Genomic DNA, 18,163 nt, shown 5'->3' with positions numbered 1-18,163 from the left:
GTTTCTATAAATAAGAAGTTGATGGCAGCAGAGAGATCAAGCAAAAACAATGTGGTTTTGGTGTCAGGCAAACCAAAGCAATTAGATTAATTTTTATGTTTTGGAATCCTCATAAAATAAAGCAGATAATTTTATTGCTTAAGTTAAATTAATGAGCATAATATTTGCCCTAACTCCTGAATGAAGGTGAAATGAGATGTGTCTCTTGCATATAAGTGACTATTAAATAAGAGTTCATTGTTATTTGGGAATATTTTGTGTGAAATAAATGACCAGCAATATTTAGGAAAAATTAATTTACTATTAATATTTTAGCATTCAGGAAAATGTTAAATGATTAGACTATTAAATGGGGTACTCTTTTAAAAAATTGTTATTTGCATATAGTTGCCTTTCAATGTTGCATTAGTTCCCGTTATACATCAAATGAATCAGCTGTATGCGTACATACATCCCCTATTTTCCTGGATCCCCTTCGCGTTTAGGTCCCTGCAGAGCCCTGTGCAGATTCCCCCGGGCTCTCAGCGGGTTGTCTTCAGCTATCTGCTTTATAAACAGCATCAGCAGTGCACGTACATCCATCTCAGCCTCCCATTCCGTCCCTCCCTTCCCTTTCGGTGTCTATGTCCATGCTATTGAACGGACTGTTCTCTTCCACTCTTGGCTTTTGGTCATGTCTGTGTCGCTTGCAGCACTGTGGTTCCATCCAGGGACCAAACCCAGTGCCAGCAGTAGGAGCATTGAGTCCTAAGCACTGGACCTTCAGGGAATTCCTAATGTGTTACTCTTTTAAAGTTGCATCCCTCCACTCCATGCATGCCAACTTGCTATGTCCCCCCCCCCCTTTATAAACTAGTCAATAGTTGATTTAGAGCCTAAAATCATGAAATTTCTCAACTGTTTAAGTGGAATGGATAAGTTTCCATTTTTTCCTGGCAAATTTTAATGGTGGGAGTATTTGAAGTAGTATTATTTTCATAAAGTAATGAGGTGATTTTAAGATATAAATCATAGTTTATTCAGCAAAGTTCAGGTCCACCTTAATCTTAGAGTGTCAGTTTTGTTAGATTTAATCCTAAAGATAAAAAAGAATAAGTGAAGACTCTGAATACTAAGTAATATATTTTAAAACATCTTATTATATTTTTATCTCCATCCTATTGTCTGTCAGAAAATTCTCTATCCTGAACTACACCATCTTTTTTATGTGTTTATATATTTGCTATTTCCCTCGCACTTCTCCAGGTTTCATCTTTATAAGGCCATAACAATGTTTCATTTCTGTTTAAAAATCATGACGATCAAGGTTGAAAGAGCAAGATCTGACTGTTTTTAAAAACTGAAGTCAGAAAGAATTCTGGTTATATTGTGCATTTTACTGACTGATTAACCAAAAATGATTCACTAGTTAATTTGTCCATTGACTGAATAGAATTTTATTATTTTTATTAATAAAGGAAATAAACCAGTATTCTTAAAAATAAAAGTTTGAACAAAGGGGCTAAATGTGGCAATAAATTTTCCTAATTTCCACTTTGAATGCACTGGGCCAATGAAGGAGATTGATTGGATTTCAACACCATGAATTTCATCTAATTCTCATGGTGTCCAAAATTCTGTAAGCCACAGACTCCAGAGGAAATGTAAGAAACTTCAACTTTCCACAGAAATCCAGGAAGATTAATTTAACTGAATTAGCCTGGTTCACACCTTGCACATAACCAGAAAATCAGAATGTTGCCAATTGATATGATCCTATGAACTCTACTGGGAACAGAGAGAGTTTTCACCTGAAGGGGAGGGGAGGCAAGTATTGCCTGCAATGAAATGTTGAGTTCTAAGGCATGGATTTTAGTCTTTTGGGGCCACAAAAAGACTAAATATTGAGATTATGAACAATGAAAATAGTAATAATAACTTGTTTTGGTATTGCATGTAAAAGCATTTAGTTGGACTATTTAAATCTTACAACAACCTATATCTCTGGTTATTATGTTTTAGAGGCAAAGTAAAATATTAATAACCAGGGTGCAATGGGGTATAAAATTGTAGAGAAAATTCCAAATGTGTCTTTGTCTTTTGTGACTCCTCTGGTTTCCCAAGCCGTATTTGACAAGTTTTGTTACACAATAAACATCACTCTTCTCACTTATAAAAATACTACCTACAGTGGCTACTTCAAGATGTTACACTAAGATTACTTTTTCTTCTGTTGAAGGTTATCTCATCCTATCTTGCTCTCTTTTAGTTTGGCTTCTCATGGCATTAACATTATTAAAATTGTATTCAACAAAGATTGGAGCCACAATCCTTGTGTTCAGTCTTAGCTCAGCCACATAGCTAGTTAAAGCCAAACATGTTATATAACCTGAGACTTAATTGTCAACAAAACAGGGGCAGATGAAATAACATGAACAAAAGGAGAATTAACAGTAACTCTTTATACCCAGGCTCACCCTGCAACCTTCCACTACTACCACCTGTCACAACTGTGTCTAGCCCTGTATCCAAAGGAACTGAGTTGTCTAGCCCTGTATCCAAAGGAATTGAGTATTAAGTGGTATAAATCGGATGATTAGTTTTCTTTTTATACATTAGCTTCTGACTTATTTTTTCAGATGCTATGTTATTATTTCTTTACTAAAATATAAAGGCTACAGGATAATCATTTAAATGGTAAGGATTTCAATTCAGGGTGCTGCAAATGATAAAAGAGGACCTGTTAGAAAATGCAATATGTGATTGGTGACAGTTGATGTTGACTCCTGGTAAAGTTGAGTTTTGCATTGGAAACATCACTGGATAGATAGCAAGCCGGCTGTGTAAGAACTGATCTTCAGGGAAAGACTGAAAAGGAAATACTCTTTATCAGAGCTTTCTGTTCCTAGAGAGTCTAGGAATGGTAAATGCCTGGGTTTCAGTTAAGGAACTGAACAAAGAGACAGGGAAAGCAATCTTAATTTACCCATCTTTTTAAGGGAAAAAAAATTAAGTTTTTCATTCTTTGCAAGTTATTTGATATGATATGTTTGAAAGAGCAAGTTCTTGCGGTTCACAAAGAATGTGCTTGAAGCCATGCTCCATCATGGTGTGATCTTGGTAAACATTCTCTTCCTGCGCAAGTGTCCTAATTTAGGGAGACAGTCCTTGATGTGGATGGAAAAGGGAAGGATGAGGGAATGACGTCAGCAGTAGTGAAGAATAGAAAGCCAATACTCAACTTTTGAAAATTTGATTAAAATATGTCCTAGTATATACTTTTAAAAATTCATTTTATTTTGAATCAACTAGGCTTTGTAAGTCTGAACATGCATTTTCTTCACCAGATGCTGAAAAAATATATGTATTAAAAGAAACATTTAGCCCTTCCTCTGTCTCTTCTGAGCCTCTCAAAAGGCACGTAATGGTTCTTGTAATCGTATCCCATAAATACCTATGGCTTCTTCACTCTTCTTCTTTGGACGCATGCCTACTCTTCTCTTCGCACTGAGGAGGGGTCTGACGAGTTGCACTGGCCTTTGCATTCTGCACCACGGGTCCTCTGGAGCAACGGCGTTCTGCCCAGATGTGTTTTATTCTCAGTAACTCCCCAGGCCTCTAGTGTTCCATACGAGGATTCTTAACAAAATGGAAGCAGTGATTTTTTTTTTTTTTTTTTTTTTAGCTATTAAGAAGCTTCAGTGTGAATATAATGACCCACCCTATTCAATGCCTGATACGTGTTAACTAATCATAGTTTATGGACTGTCTCAACTATCTTTTCTTTATTTACATGTGCTACAAAGGGGGACTGAACCTCAGGTGTTTTTTTTTTTTTTTTTTACTTTGTATAAATTTGTTTGTTTAATTGAGGTGTAGTTGACTTATAACATTATGTTAATTTCAGTTTACACCATAGTAATGCTTTTCTGAAATTTTTGACAGATTATGTTCTATTATAGGTTATTAAAAGATGTTATTGAGTATAATTCATGTGCTATTAGTACACAGTAAATCTTTGTTACTTAACTATCTTATAATAGTTTCTATCTATTAACCTCATACTCTTAATTTACCTCTCCCCTGCCACCCTTTCAGTAGCCATAAGTTTGTTTTCTATATTTGTGAGTCTGTTTCTGGTTTTTTTTTAACTCCACATATAAGTGATATTTCATTACCTTTGTTTTTTTCTGACCGACATTTCACCAAGCGTAGTATTCTATAGGTTCATCCATGTTGCCACAAGGGAAAGGGAAGTCTCTAGCCGTGTCTGACTCTTTACGACCCAATGGGCTGTAGCCCTCCAGTCTCCTCCGTCCATGGAATTTGCCAGGCAAGAGTACTGGAGTGGGTTGCCATTTCCTTCTCCAGGAGATCTTCCCAACCCAGGGGTCGAACCCAGGTCCCCTGCACTGCAGGCAGACGCTTACCATCTGAGCCACCAGGACCATGTTGCCACAAATGGCAGCATTTTTCTTTTTTATGGCTGAGTAATATTCCATCCAGCCATGAAAAAAAATAAATATGCAATATTCCATATATGCATGCACACACACACACACACATACATATAAATGTATACACACACACACACTGCATATTCTTCAGTCAGTCATCTGGTGATGGGTACTTGGGTTGTGTCCATGTGTTGGCTATTAAAAATAGTGCTGTTATGAACACTGGAGTGCATGTATCTTTTCAAATCAGAGTTTTGCTTTTCCTGGATTTTTAGCTAGAGTAGAATTGTTGGATCATATAGTAGTTCAGTTTTTTTTTTTTTTCAGGAAGCTCCATACTGTTTTTCTTAGTGGCTATACCAATTTGTTTTCCCACCAATAGTGTAGGAGGGTTCCCTTTTCTCCAAGTCCTCTCTAGCATTTATTTTTATTTGTAGACTTTTTCATGATAACCATTATAATCAATGTGAAATGATACTTCATTTTCATTTTGCTTTGTATTTCTCTAATAACATAGTGGTGCATCTTTTCATGTGTGTGTTAACCACCTATATGTCTTTCTTTGCAAAAATGTCTATTTTAGATTTGCTCATTTTTGATTAATTTTTTAAGATTTAGTTGTATGAATTGTTTGTATATTTTGGACCTTAATCCCTTGTCAGGTGCATCATTTAAAAATATTTTCTTTCCTTTCATAGGTTGTCTTTGTTTTGTTCATGGTTTTGTTTATATTTGAAGCAACTGGAACAATTTCTAGTATGCAAAGAAAAAGATCTCTTAGCTGAAATTTGTAAAGATTCTTGTTTATTAAATTCAACATTCTTAGATACAAACTAATTTTGTCCATGATTTTGGAAGGAAACAGAATCAATTTTGCGAATTCATTCCCTGTGCTGACTTGTCTGTTTGATTGCTTTACAAACAATATATTATATAGTTTTTAACAAGGAGATGTGGTAAATATTCAAGTGTTTGGTTTTCTTTTGAACACACAGAAAATTTTTGATAATTCCTTAATTTCATTAAAAAAATTTTGTACTATATATTTTAATGTATCACACCTTTTTTATCAATATGCCACTAAAATGTTAATTTCAATATTGGAAAAATAATTTGAAATAAATTTCTTATTCATAGTGCCTGCTGCTTTTCTGATCCTCTTTACATTCTCAAATTCATTCAGTCAACTTCACTTGAGCATTTCCCTCTATTTCACAATTTATTTCCTTTTTCTGCAATTTTACTATCAGAAAGCTGGTTCAGACTCTGCCATCTTTCCCCCACACTTGTCGTGTAGGTGTCAACATTCAGCCTCGTTCTGTCTAGGGCATCTTCTGTACTTTGCCTGGTGTGTCTTACATAATACAGATGAGGAATAAAACTGATAAATGATCCTCTTCCTTTTGGATTAAATAATACTCCTATCTTTAGAAATCACTTCTTCTGAATTATATTATAAACTGTTTGAGGAGGATTTTTTTTTTTTTTTTATTGAGGATGTGGTATTGAAAGTTGTATTTGAGATATGAAAACAGATAAAATGCATTTGCACCTGAATTCAACTACTTAACCTCATACTAAAAATGTGATCTTGAACAAATTGCAAAATTTTATGGTCCTCACTCCCCCAATTATAAATAGAGGCAATTATCAAATTTTCTTGTCCAGAGTTGAACTAAGCTATTCAACTGTATTGTTGACTTTGCATCTGTGTTGTTTGACCAAGTGGCCTGCTGGGGTCTTATAGTGACATAGCCCCTTACATAAGTGTATTCTCTAGTTAGAAGCCCACAGAGATACACATAAATGTAAGCTACTGGTATGACTTCCCTACAGTTTTTGTGATAACAGTTTTCCCCCACTTTTCAGGATCTTCCTCTTACGTGCCAATTAAATAAGATTCCCATCAGTTCAGCTCAGTTCAGTCTTGTCTGACACTTTGTGACCTTATGGACTGCAGCATACCAGGCGTCCATGCCCATAGCCAACTCCTGGAGCTTACTCAAACTCATGTCTAACAGGTCGGTGATGCCATTCAACCATCTAATCCTCTGTTGTCCCCTTCTTCTCCTGCCTTCAATCTTTCTCAGCATCAGGGTCTTTTCCAGTGAGTCAGTTCTTCGCATCAGATGGCCAAAATATTGGAATTTTAGCTTCGACATCAGTCCTACCAATGAACATTCAGGACTGATTTCCTTTAGGATGGACTAGTTGGAATTCCTTGCAGTCCAAGAGATTCTCAAGTCTTCAACAACACAATTCAAAGGCATCAGTTCTTCAGTGATCAGCTTTCTTTATAATGCAACTCTCACATCCATACACGACCACTGGAAAAACCATAGCCTTGACTAGACAGACTTTTGTTGACAAAGTAATGACTCTGCTTTTTAATATGCTGTCTAGGTTGGTCATAACTTTTCTTCAAAGGAGTAAGCGTCTTTTAATTTCATGGCTGCAATCACCATCTACAGTGATTTTGGAGCACTTAAAAATAACGTCTGCCACTGTTTTCACTCTTTCTCCATCTATTTGCCATGAAGTGATGGGACTGGATGTGATGGTCTTAGTTTTCTGAAAATTGAGCTTTAAGCCAACTTTTTCACTCTCCTCTTCAGCTTTTATCAAAAAAACTCTTTAGTTCTTCACTTTCTGCCATAAGGGTGGTGTCATCTGCATATATGAGGTTATTGATATTTCTCCCAGCAATCTTGATTCCAGCTTGTGCTTCTTCCAGCCCAGCGTTTCTCATGATGTACTCTGCATATAAGTTAAATAAGCAGGGTGACAGTATACAGCCTTGACGTACTCCTTTTCCTATTTGGAACCAGTCTATTGTTCCATGTCCAGTTCTAACTGTTGCTTCCTGACCGACATACACATTTCTCAAGAGGCAGGTCAGATGGTCTGGTATTCCCATCTCTTTCAGAATTGTCCACAGTTTATTGTGATCCACACAGTCAAAGGCTTTGGCATAGTCAATAAAGCAGAAATAGATGTTTTACTGGAACTCTTTTGCTTTTTCGATGATCCAGTGCATGTTAGCAATTTGATCTCTGGTTCCTCTGCCTTTTCTAAAACCAGCTTGAACATCTGGAAGTTCACAGTTCATGTATTGTTGAAGTCTGGCTTGGGGAATTTTGAACATTACTTTGCTAGCATGTGAGTTGAGAGCAATTGTGCGGTAGTTTGAGCATTCCTTGGGATTGCCTTTCTTTGGGATTGGAATCAAAACTGACCTTTTCCAGTCCTGTGATCACTGCTGAGTTTTCCAAATTTGTTGGCATATTGAGTGCAGCACTTTCACAGCATCATCTTCCAGGATTTGAAATAGCTCAACTGGAATTCCATCACCTTCACTAGCTTTGTTCATAGTGATGCTTCCTAAGGCCCACTTGACTTCACATTCCAGGATGTCTGGCTCTAGGGGACTGATCATGATCACACCATCGTGATTATCTGGGTCATGATGATGTTTTCTGTACAGTTCTTCTGAGTATTCTTGCCGCCTCTTCTTAATATCTTCTGTTTCTGTTAGGTCCATAACATTTTTGTCCTTTATCAAACCAATATTTGCATGAAGTGTTCTCTTGGTATCTCTAATTTTCTTGAAGAGATCTCTAGTCTTTCCCATTCTATTTTTTTTTTCTCTATTTTTTTTTTGCACTGATCACAGATGAAGGGTTTCTTATCTCTCCTTACTATTCTTTGGAAGTCTGCATTCAAATGGGTATATCTTTCCTTTTCTCCTTTGCTTTTGGCTTCCCTTCTTTTCTCAGCTATTTGTAAGGTCTCCTCAGACAGTCATTTTGCCCTTTTGCATTTCTTTTTCTTGGGGATGGTCTTGCAACCTGTTTACTGTACAATGTCGTGAACCTCTGTCCATAGTTTATCAGGCAGTCTATCAGATCTAGTCCCTTAAATCTATTTCTCACTGCCACTGTATAATCATAAGGAATTTGATTTAGGTCATCCATGAATGGTCTAGGGCTTTTCCCTACTTTCTTCAGTTTAAGTCTGAATTTGGGAATAAGGAGTTCATTATCTGAGCCACAGTCAGCTCCTGGTGTTGTTTGTGCTGACTGTATAGAGCTTCTCCTTCTTTGGCTGCAAAGAATATAACCAGTCTAATTTTGGTGTTGGCCATCTGGTGATGTCTATATGTAGAGTCTTCTCTTGTGTTGTTGCAAGAAGGTGTGTGCTATGCCAGTGCATTCTCTTGGCAGAACTCTATTAGCCTTTGCCCTGCTTCATTCTGTACTCCAAGGCCAAATTTGCCTGTTACTCCAGGTGTTTCTTGACTTCCTAGTTTTGCATTCCTGTCCCCTATAATGAAAAGGATATCTTTTGGGGGTGTTAATTCTAGAAGTTCTTGTAGGTCTTCATAGAACCATTCAATTTCAGCTTCTTCAGCCTTACTGCTTAGGGCATAGACATGGATTACTGTGATATTGAGTGGTTTGCCTTGATAACGAACAGAGATCATTCTGTTGTTTTTGAGATTGCATCCAAGTACTGCATTTTGGACTCTTTTGTTGACTATGATGGCTACTCCATTTCTTTTAAGGGATTCTTATAAATTCTTCTAAGGATCCCCATGGAGTTAATAAAAACTTTTTTTTTTTTTTTTTGTCTGTTTGTTTGAGCTGACCAATCAAACCTGAGACTGAGAATTCCATGGCCCTCCACCCCTAGGGCCTAATAAAGACACACGCCTTGGGTCTTGCCACTCTTTCTAGCTGCACCTGTGCCTTGACCTACCTATGTGGCCCCTCAAGCCATGGAATACACTATCTCCAGAATCAGTGATTAGTAATCTATTTCATTCCCTTGTGGTCTTTTGCTGAACCAAGGGCCACCATCCAATACCCAAGCACTCTGCTTAACTTTGTTATTGTTGTTCAGTCACACAGTTGTGTCTGACTCTTTGTAATCTCATGGACTGAAGCACACCAAGGTTCCCTGTTCTTCACAATATCTTGGAGTTGACTCAAACTCATGTCCATTGAACAGGTGATACCATCCAACCATCTCATTTTCTATTGTCCTCTTCTCCTCCTACCTTTAATCTTTCCCAGCATCAGGGTCTTTTCCAATGAGTCAGTTATTTGTAACAGGTGGCCAAAATGTTGGAGCTTCAGCATCAGCACCAGCCCTTCCAAAGAATATTCAGGGTTGATTTTTTTTTTTTTTTTTTTTTTTAGGATTGACTGGTTAGATCTCTATGCTGTCCATGGGACTCTTAAGAGTCTTTTCCATCACCACAATTTGAAAGCAACTATTCTTCGGCACTCAGCCTTCTTTATGGTCCGACTCTCACATGCATATGACTATTAGAAAAACTAGAGCTTTGACTAGACTGACTTTTGTTGGCAAAGTGATATCTCTGCTGTTTAATATGCTATCTAGATTTGTCATAGTTTTCCCTTCAAGAGTCAGAGGTCTTTTAATTTCACGGTTGCAATCTCCATCTGTAGTGATTTTGGAGCCCAAGAAAATAAAGTCTTTCACTGTTTCCATTTTTCTCCATCTATTTGCCATGAAGTGATGGGACTGGATGACATGATCTTAGTTTTTTGAATGTTGAATTTTAAGCCAGCTTTTTCACTTAACTTACATGATAATTTAACATAAATCACAACACTACCTAATAAAAGTTTTGCGACAATTAAGATGATTCACATATGACCTTAGCAGAGTGTCTGACACATCTTAAAAATTAAATATGTATTAGCTATTATACTGTAATTCTGCCTATAAGAATAGTGGATCACAATATGGTAATAAGTGACTCAGCTTTGGAATACAATACATACTTGAAATAATAAATATAGATATAATATCTTTCCTAATTAAAAAACACTAACCATGTCTACTCAAAAGTACTTGTGTACCACTCCTATAAGTGTCTTGTGATCTCACAGAAGTTGTGCCCATTTACCTTCTGTTTTCCAAGGTAAATCTTTATTCTATAGAAACAGTCAAGAGCCTAGCTCAGAATTAGCAGGGCAAGAATCTGAATGTTTGGGTGTTCCACTGCTATTTACTCTCCAAGAGTATTATTTATGCATAATTTATGCATAATTATTTTGCATAATTTACAAAGAATTATGTAACAATTGATTGAATATTTGTTTACTAAATTAAGGACATTATATTTTTAAAACTTTTTCTTCAGGAAAAAGAAAAAAAAAAGACAAAAACAAGAAGATTAAGAATTGAAGAATACTGTTGTGGATAGTTGGAAATATACAGCAATAAGAGAGAGGCACATAAATCACCAAGACTGCATGCTGATTTCTGTTAAATCCCCCAAATATGATAATTATTAGGCAATTTAAAAAATATTCCATTCCCATTGTGTGATTGTTTTTGTTCTTATTCCATGGCTATTATCTCTCTGTTCTTTTGCAAGTAAATCAAACTTTGACATCTGACTTTGTAATCATACTCTCTAGAACTTATTCAGTCAGTTCAGTTCAGTCGCTCAGTCGTGTCTGACTCTTTGGGACCCCATGAATCGCAGCACGCCAGGCCTCCCTGTCCATCACCAACTCCCAGAGTTCACTCAAACCCATGCCCATCAAGCCAGTGATGCCATCCAGCCATCTCATCCTCTGTCGTCCCCTTCTCCTCCTGCCCCCAATCCCTCCCAGCATCAGGGTCTTTTCCAATGAGTCAGCTCTTCACATCAGGTGGCCAAAGTATTGGAGTCTCAATTTCAGCATCAGTCCTTCCAATGAACACCCAGGACTGATCTCCTTTAAGATGGACTGGTTGGATCTCCTTGCAGTACAAGGGACTCTCCAAAGTCTTCTCCAACACCACAGTTCAAAAACGTCAATTTTACAGCACTCAGCTTTCTTAATAGTCCAACTCTCACATCCATACATGACCAGTGGAAAAGTCATAGCCTTGACTAGATGGACTTTTGTTGGCAAAATAATGTCTCTGCTTTTTAACATGCTATCTAGGTTGGTCATAACTTTCCTTCCTAGGAGTAAGCGTTTTTAATTTCATGGCTACAGTCACCATCTGCAGTGATTTTGGAGCCCCCCAAAATAAAGTCTGACACTGTTTCCACTGTCTCCCCATCTATTTCCCATGAGGTGATTGAACCAGATGCCATGATCTTAGTTTTCTGATTGTTAAGCTGAATGTTAAGCTTTAAGCTAGAACTTATTAGATTCAGTTTTTTGCCTGTTCTAAAAATGGTATTTTTTAAAGTACTGCCTTCTGTCTACTGAAGATCAAATGCAGCAAAACTCTCTGACCTTTGAAAATGTGGGTGTAATAGTCAGATTGAAGGACAGAAATAAAAAAGGAGATGGACGAAATTAAACTATTTTTGATGACAAGGTTTAATCTTTCTATAGTTGCAAATATGCAGGAAAGTTTTCCTTGCTTTCCAAGGTCATTAAGCAACAGAATAGAGATAAAGTCAGACTAACTCTATCTGTCATCTCTGGATGAAGAATTTCCATCAGTCTGGCCGTTCAACCACATACCATGTGCATGACTTTAGGAGAACCCCTCTTGTCTGTCTTGGAAGTATGACTATTTGGCTTGATAATTTTTTTTTTTTTCCTTTCAAAGGGAATTCTATTTCTAGGATTACATTTTAGGAGGTGATTTACTGCAAGGATCCCAGGAGTGTTTAAACACCTGTTAATACCATATTCTTATTGTAGGTGAGAAAAGAAGACATATAGTAGGCAGAAGAAGGTTGATCAATAAGCATGAAGAGATTGAGTCTGTCTCTCCCACTCCTTCTTCCAATCTTATAAATTGGTTTTATGGCTTGTGCGTGTTGCTTTTTCAAAGCGTTTATAATTCCTCTGCATGAGCAGAAATGTGTGAAGGATGTTCTTGAGAGGTTGTGAATTATTTCTGTAAAGAACAATGTGTTAAATGAGTCCTTCCTATGCCCAACTCCTGTCTCCTGAGTATAAGTCTTCATGGGGTAAGACATGACTCACAGTGAAAGGAGAGGAGAGGGCTGTGGAGACCTGGGTCACTCGTGTGTTTTGAGAAGAGGATGTGCTAGGTAGTGTTAGTCACTCAATCATGTTCTACTCTTTGGAACCCCGTAGACTGTGGCCCACCAGGGTCCTGTGTCCATGGAATTGTCCAGTCAAGAATACTGGAGGGGTAGCCATTCACTTCTCCAGGGGATCTTCCCCACTCAGAGATTGAACCTGGGTCCCCTGAATTGAAGAAGATTCTTTACTATCTGAACCACCAGGTAAGCTCATGTTCGGTAATGCTGAGATCAAAGTAAAATAGATGATGGCAGAGAAAGGGAAACAGATGTGGGCTTCATAGTTTAGGAGCAAAGCCAGATGTGTGCTGGAAACCCAAAAAAAGATGAAGTGCAAGGACCGTATGCAAGACTGGGGTCTAAACTATGATCTTCCTGCCATATGGTTGCTTTAGTGGGTAAAGCAGTTGCATGGATACAAACAATAATTTTACTGATCTAAAATTATTCTGTACCAAATTATAAAATATCCCTTCACCTGTGTAAAGAGCATTGTCTGAGAGGTATCCTACTTCCCAGAGGATCCTCATTTAAAATGAAAATAATTTAGCTTATCCAACCATTTTTATTCATTTCTTTTTATGAGATCAAAACACTGAGCGGGACTTCCCTGGTGGTGCAGTGGGTAAGAATCCACCTGCCAATGCAGAGGGCGCAGGTCAGTCTCTGGTCTAGGAAGGTTCACGTGTCATGGCACAGCTAGGCCTGTGCTGCACAACTGCCGAGGCCCATGTGATCTAGACTGGGCAAGCCACAGCTTCTGAGCCTGCATGCTGCAACTCCTGGAACCCGAGACTCTGTGCTATCCAAATGAGAAGATGGTGCACCGCAGCGAGGAACAGGCTCCACTCTCCATGACTAAGAAGGCCTACACAAAGGAATGAAGACCTAGAGCGGTCAAACATAAATACATTAATTAATTAAATAAACTTTGCCACGGCTTTAGAAACAGAAAGCAAATGATTTCCTGGAAAAATAAAGATGTAGCTATACATTAAAACACACACACAGAAACTATTACTATAGAGATATCACCAGACTTGGGGTCTAAAACTGTTCTATCAAGTACTAGCTATTTGACATTGAGCAAGTTAATTCCCCTTTTCTATTTTATATAACAAGGAGCATTATAAAGTCTTTTTGACAGTAATATAAATTAGAGGCCACTGTTAAATTTACTACTACCAAATTGATATTCAACATATTAGGTGAAACTCTGAATAAAAGCAGGCTTCCCTTGTGGCTCAGCCGGTAAAGAATCTGCCTGCAACGTGGGAGACCGGGATTTGATCCCTGGGTTGGGAAGATCCCCTGCAGAAGGGAACGGCTACCCACTCCTATATTCTGGCCTAGAGAATTCCATGAACTGTATAGCCCATGGGGTCACAGGAGTCAAACACAATTGAGCAACTTTCACTTGAATAAAAACAGCTATTGAAACAGAGCAGGATGACATTGTCCTTGCCCGCTCCACCCCGCCCCCAACATGTCCTCTGCCATCCTTTTGCCTGTGGAAAACTATAGTCAAAAAATGAGCTGAATTAGAGAAGTGAGAAATGCTGAAACAAAGGAAAACAGTCTAAGGAGACTAAATAATAATGATGTATTAATAAAGCATAGTCAAGGACCTTTAGTTCTTTCTCGAGGGTTATAGATAATATGCTGAGACATATCCTGTGAGCTGTCTTATAGACACCAAAACAGCATTTGGAGAAGTGAACTACATGATGACAGGACTTTACCCAGGGCTTGAGCTGCCACAATTCTGCAAAGAAATAGGAACAAGTGCACCCCAGAATTGAAGATTAACTATATCTAAAACAACCAAGATGATGCTAGTCAGACCACTGATGACCAATTTGAAGATGATTGTTAGAGATGACTGTTAACATTTCTACATGTAACCATGTAACCTCCCCACTGCAACTCTGTCTATAAAAGCTCTCATCCCTTTGGCAGGGGTGGGGGAGTCTGCCTTTGGACAGATGTCTGCCACCCTCCCCTCCAGGTGCTGGCATCTGAAATAAAGCAAACTTCCCTTTCCAACAACCTGGCCTATTTACTGGCTTTTGAGTAGCAAGCAGTCTGACCCCCATGCATACCTTTTGATAACACTATGATTATATAGGACAAAACAACAGTTGGGTAAAAGAGAGGGTATATTACTGTAGCCAAGAGCTAGAGAATACAAGATGGCCAGATAGAGACCAGAGATGTGCCAAAAAAATGCACCAAATGTGTCCTTTAAAACAAGCAAGAACCTATGGGGCTCCTGGGTATGAAACCTACTTTGTATCCCCTATTTTTGTTTGTACAAAATAGGTTTCATTGAGCCTCCTTGAAGGCGGGAGAAGGGGACAACAGAGGATGAGATGGTTGGATGGCATCACCAACATGATGGACATGAGTTTGAGTAGGCTCTGGGAGTTGGTGATGGACAGGGAAGCCTGGTGTGCTGTAGTCCATGGGGTCACAAAGAGTCAGGAGTCAGACATGACTGAGTGGCTGAAATGGACTGGAGCTTCATTGACATTCCCTGAGTTCCAAAGGGTAGGTTCAAACAGTTGCTAATCAGAGAAGGGAGAGGATGCCGAGACAGGGGAGAAGCAGACTAGAATAGAGTAGCCTTCAGGCAGGATCCTATTTCAAAGGATAGATATAACATATCTTTGAGCTCTTCTGCAGAACTAAAATCCCCAACAAATGGGAGTTTAACTATTTGATGAAGCATTCTTCATTCCAGAGAAGATCACAATTCGATAAACTCCAAAACACTCATAGGCAAGTCTGGCTCACTCTCTTACGAGATCACATGGCTTGACAGTGGCATGTGGTCGGATCAAGGATACTGGCAGTGCAGTCCTGAGAGGTGCAATGTATTGGCTTAAGTCCTCTTGGAGTAGGTCACTGTTGGCTCTTCCATAGAGCCTATAGCGTTACCACAGAGACAGCAGACTCCAGGACTGAGCCAACTCATGGCAAACTATTGGGACACAGCTCCATCCATCAGCAGAAAATTAGACTAAAGATTTACTGAGCATGGTCCTGCCCACCAGAGGAAGTTTTCCTCTCAGCCAGTCACTCCCATCAAGAAGCTTGCACAAACCTTTTTTCCTCATCCATCAGATTACTAAGGGACTAAATTTTGAAAGTTCTCATCACAAGGAAAAAATGATAACTGTGAATGGTGATAGATGCTAACTAAACTCATCATGGCATATAACTTGCATACACACACACACACACACCACAATCACAGAAAACTAACCAGAATGATCCATGGATCACAATCTTGTATAACTCAATGAAACTATAAGCCATGCCATGCAGTGCTACCCAAGATTGATGGGTCACTGTGGAAAGTTCTGACAAAATGTGGTCCACTGAAGAAGGGAATAGCAAATCACTTCAGTATTCATACAACAGCAAAAAGACACTGAAAGATGAGCCCCCAGTTTAGTAGGTGTCTAATATGCTCCTGGGAAAGAGCAGAGAAATAGTTCCATAAGGAATGAAGAGGCTGAGCCATGCAAAGATGGGCACAAGGAAGGACAGAAATGATAAGAACCTAACAGAAGCAGAACAGATTAAGAAGATGTGGTAAGAATACAATTGTATTAATATCTGTATATTAATATTTATTATTAATATTAATATATTTTAATATATTTATTATATTTATATATATAATTAATATATAATAATATTAATATATATTAATATTAATAATTGTAATAATTGTACAAAAAAGATCTTGATGACCCAAAGAGCCACAATGGTGTGGTCACTTACCGCCAAACATCGTGCAGTGTGAAGTCAAGTGGGCCTTAGGAAGAGTTACTACGAGCAAAGCTAGTGGAGATGATGGAATTCCAGCTGAGCTGTTTCAAATCCTAAAAGACAATGTTGTTAAAGTGCTGCACTCAATATGCCAGCAAATTTGGAAAAACTCAGCAGTATCCACAGGACTGGAAAGGGTCAGTTTTCATTCCAACTCCAAAGAAAGTCATTGCATTCCATTGCCAAAGAATGTTCAAATCACCACACAATTGCGCTCATTTCACATGCTATCAAGATAATGCTCAAAATCCTTTAAGGTAGGCTTCAACAGTACATGAACTAAGAGATTCCAGATGTACAAGCTGGATTTAGAAAAGGTAGAGGAGCCAGAGGTCAGATTGTCAACATCACTGAATCATAGAAGAAGCAAGAGAAATCCAGAAAAATAGATATTTTGCTTCATTGACTATGTTAAAGCCTCTGACTGTGAGGATCACAACAAACTGGAAAATTCTGAGATGGGAATATTAGGCCACCTTACTTGTCTCCTGAGAAACTTGTATGCAGGTCAAGAAGCAACAGTTAGAACCAGACATGGAGCAATGGACTGATTCAAAATTGGGAAAGGAGTATGCCAGGACTGTAATATTGTCACCCTGCTTATTTACTTATATACAGAGTACATCATGAGAAATGCTGGGTTGAATGAATCACATGCTAGAATCAAAATCACCATTATAAATATCAGTAACTTCAGATGTACAGATGGCTCCACCTTAATCGCAGAAATTGAAGAGGAATTAAAGAGCCTCTTGTTGAAGGTGAAAAAATGAGAGTCAAAAAACCGGCTTAAAACTCAAGATTCAGAAAACTAAGATCATGGCACCTGGTCCCATCACTTCATGGCAAATAGATGGGGAAACAAAGGAAATTGAGACAGACTTTATTTTCCTGGGCTCCAAAATCACTGCAGTGACTACAGCCACCAAATTAAAATACATTTGCTCCTTGGAAGAAGAGTTATAACAAACTCAGTGTATTAAAAAACAGAGACATCACTTTGCCAACTTAGGTCCATATAAAAGTAGGTGTTAATCTCAGTTGTGTCTGACTCTTTGTGACTCCATGGTCTGTATCCTACTAGACTCCTTTTTCCATGAAATTCTCCAGCAAGAATACTGGAGAGGGCTGCCCTTCCCTTCTCCAGGGTATCTTCCTGTCCCAGGGGACCAGAGCCAGGTCTCCCACATTACAGGCAAATTCTTTACCACATGAGCCACAGGGAAGCCATAGAATCACAACCATGGTTTTTCTCTGTGTGTGTTAGTTGCTCAGTCATGTCCAGCTCTTTGTGATGCCATGAACTGTGGCTCACTAGCCTCCCCGTCCATGGAGTCTCCAGTCAAGAATGCTGGAGTCTGTTGCCCTTTCCTTCTCCAGGGTACCTTCCCGACCCAGTATCAAACCTGGGTCTCCTACATTGCATGCAGAATTTTTACCACCTGAGCTAGCAGGGAATCAAGGTTTGTCCAGTAGTCATGTACAGATTTGAGACTTCGACCATACAGAATGTTGAGTGCCAAAGAATTGATGCTTTTGAAATTTGGTGCTAAAGACTCTTGAGTGCCCCATGGACAGCAAGGTCAAACAAGTCAATCCTAAAGGAAACCAACCCTGAATATTCTTTGGAAGAACTGATGGTCAATCTGAAGCTCCAGTACCATGCTCTAGATGTGAAGAGCTGGCTCACTGGAAAATACCCTGGTGCTGGGAAAGACTGAGGGCAGAAAGAGAAAGGGGTGACAGAGGATAAGATGGTTGTATGGCATCATTAACTCGATGGACATGAGTTTGAGCAAACTTTGGGGGGCAGTGAAGGGCAGGGAAGCTTGGTGTGCTGCAGTCCATG

The sequence above is a fragment of the Muntiacus reevesi genome, chromosome 3, assembly GCF_963930625.1.
Source record: "Muntiacus reevesi chromosome 3, mMunRee1.1, whole genome shotgun sequence".
Lineage (NCBI taxonomy): Eukaryota > Metazoa > Chordata > Mammalia > Artiodactyla > Cervidae > Muntiacus > Muntiacus reevesi.
The sequence above is the reverse complement of the archived record's forward strand: the minus strand, read 5'-3'. Positions refer to the sequence as shown.